Source organism: Daphnia carinata, chromosome 9, assembly GCF_022539665.2.
Source record: "Daphnia carinata strain CSIRO-1 chromosome 9, CSIRO_AGI_Dcar_HiC_V3, whole genome shotgun sequence".
Taxonomy (NCBI): domain Eukaryota; kingdom Metazoa; phylum Arthropoda; class Branchiopoda; order Diplostraca; family Daphniidae; genus Daphnia; species Daphnia carinata.
Genome location: NC_081339.1, coordinates 642,909 through 645,996, shown reverse-complemented (window position 1 = coordinate 645,996; position 3,088 = coordinate 642,909).

Here is a 3,088-nt window from a genome sequence, read left to right as displayed (position 1 = left end):
TACAAATGATGAAAATCCGTTAGCATACGAGAAATAGCACGAATCCAATTGCTGAAAGACCTATTATTTTCAATTTGTCTAACCATGAGAACATATGATCTATCTGATTATCTTGTTGTTCTGACATCACAATATCTCCAACAGAATTGGAATTTCCCTCTTGCATTCTGCCTACTAGGTCATTCAGGATATTTAGTTGTTCCATCTCCATTGTCTCGTGTGCTGGATGACTTTTCAGCGAGAAGTCGAAGTCATTAAGGTGGAGTTCTTCAAATTCTGAGATGAGGTCTAGATTAGGCATGTGAATGCTAGGTTTCTGGCGTATCCAATCTCTTGTTGTAGAGTTGTGTTCCCAGGTGTGTGGGTTTCCCTTTAAATTTACTAACGGTGTTTTCCAGAAACAATCGGAATATGGGTGAATTGACCATCCATCTGTTCCGATCGTACAATTCTTTCCTTCGTAAGTAAAGAACGGTTGGAATCCACATTTTGTTCCATTTGCTGATATAAAAATTCTTTTGGCTTCGCATTGTTGAAGTGTCATTGCTTGACCAAAGCCTTGTAATCTCGTACAGATAGGTAAACCTATTGCTGCTGCTGCTAAAATTCCGCTGGTTTGAGCTAAGATAACGGCCTGTGTTCTTTTGATTGCCGATAGTTGACAATAAACATCTCGAATTTCTTTTGCGAGTTTGTTCTCGTGTTCTGTTTCAACGCTGATTTTATATTGGTCGTGCATCTTACTTATTTCGTATTTAATCTTGTCGTTGAATTCTTCGATGTTTTTAGGTAGACCGCTTTCCACATTATCATTAATTAATGACTCTTCAGTTTTCTGATCCATTAACAGGGACTTTGCTGACGGTAAAGTTGGAAAGTTGTTCTCCTCGATGGCCCGAATTTGATTTTCTTCTGTCGTAGGCGTTGTTTCTGTTGTAGTTAATGGGGTCATTCTGACTGTCGGTGTTGACGATTGTGGGGTCATTGGACTCTCTTTTACTGTCGTCGTACTTTGCGTAGTTGTGCTTGGTTGGTGCGTGGTTGTTGTTGCTGTTGTGGAGCTTGTCGTAGTAGCCGTTGTTGTTCTTGACGTAGGTTTCGTGGTTGTAGTGGTTGTTGAAGTTGAAGATATTTTAATAGTTGTCGTAGGCCTAGTAGTAGTGGTAGGTTTAGTGCTTGTTGACGTGATTATTGATTTTGTAGTTGTGGATGGTTTTGTTGATGTTGTTGTTATACTTGGTTTCGCTGTTATTTTATGTGTTATTGTCGGTTTGTTGGCTGCTGTGCTTGTAGCTGGCTTAATTGTTGTCGTGGTTTTTACCGCTGTTTTTGTCGTTGTTCCCAAGGTTGTTTTTATTGTGGGCTTTGTAGTCGTCGTAGTGCTTGTCGTTGTTGTGGAATTTTCGGTTGTGGGCGTGGCAGGGGAGTGGCCAAAGTTTTGTTCTTTTCTGATTGGTTGTTGATCTCCCTTTGCATTAGTGGCGGTATAGATGGGAGTGCTTTCCCGTCGAATGGCTGTTGAGTATGTAGCGCTATAATGGCTGCCGCTGAAAGTGTCCTTATTTGATGTGGGTTGCGATATTCAAAGCTAAAGTGTTGTTTTTTACTGGAGCTGTGACAATGCCCCAGGCTCACACGTCCTACTCTTTGTGTTAGACACTTCCTATCTGATGAAGGTGAGTATAATCCAGTTCTATCTGTTGCCATGAGTTGTCCTGTGTGTTCGTATGTGCCCCAGACTGAGCTTGTGTTGGCGCATTCCTGGAGGACGAGCATTGTTGTGTTGGCTTCTACACAGTTGTTCGTGTTGAACGGTCTGATGGTGAAATCAGAGGTATATTCGAAAGCTTGTCCTCGTTCTGTTGTTCTGCTGCAGTTAGCAACTGTAGTTTGTGATCGCACCAATGGGTCATTACTGGTTACCAGTGTTCTTAGTTGTTCTTGACATTTGGTCCAATCCGCGTCACATTCTTCTAGTGTCATCTGTTTGTTTATTCCGTGATGAGTCAGACACTTTTCACTCGGTGCTTTCCCATTTTTCAACAATCCCCAGGCAATCATGTCCCAGATTATATTTCCGCTGCCGTGATTAGTTTTTAAAATTCCTCCGAATATCGGCGAATTAATCGTTGTTATGATCGCTCTTCGCTGTTTTTGTTGTATCTCTTGCATTTCCGCTAACGTTGTATCCGGGAGTATTCTTGGATTTCAGGATTAGTATACACAGTTTCAAAAATCCATTGTTGTGTTGCACCATTTTCATCATCCCTACATTTTGTTAGAATGATGTTTTGGGATGATCCAAGCGTTATGCAAAGATGTTATTCCTGTGCGATTAATCGGTAATTTTGCTGGTCTAATATCCACCGTGTAGAATATTTGGAACAAGTGGCTGCAACCAGTCGATTTCTTTCTCCTTCGGTGATGCAAATATCACTGTTTTGCATTCGTATTGTTTGGTCAACGGTGTATTCAAATTCTGACCCCAATGGAAGTGGGTCATCGTTTTTAAAACGAAAGTGAGCTTTCATCGGGTTGCTCTCTCCGGGTTTCTAGATTATATGTATTGTGGCGTTATAAATTATGTACTGTCCTTTTTCGTCTTTTTTGATTGGTTGTTGACGTCTCATTTTTATGGTCCCCAGGCGTACGAGATGCTGTATAGACGTTTACCGATATCTGAATCTTCGAGAGGTGTGTTTAACAAGAACGTAACTTCTTGTTGAATCGATCGTTTCCGCTTTGATTGTGGAAGTTCTCTATAATCCTTGCACACTGGTGTATCTAGGTGAGTATTCTGCAGGCATGTATTTATAGTTGTTTTAAACATCTCATAGAGTTTCCTTGTAGTTTCCGTTGGAAAAATTAGGTATGTTAGTGGTATACCGACAACTTTGTAGCCTAGTGGAGTAATGTCCCGATCTGGTTTGTTAAGGAATGATGTCTCGATTTGTCGGTTCGTGTCATAGAGACGGCTGGTGTTTTCGTGTTCCGGCATTCTTGGAAGTTCCAGATATCCGCTTCTTTAAATCAACGTTTGGGAGTATGAGTTATTTGTTGTCCTATCTCCCATACTATTGTGTTTTGA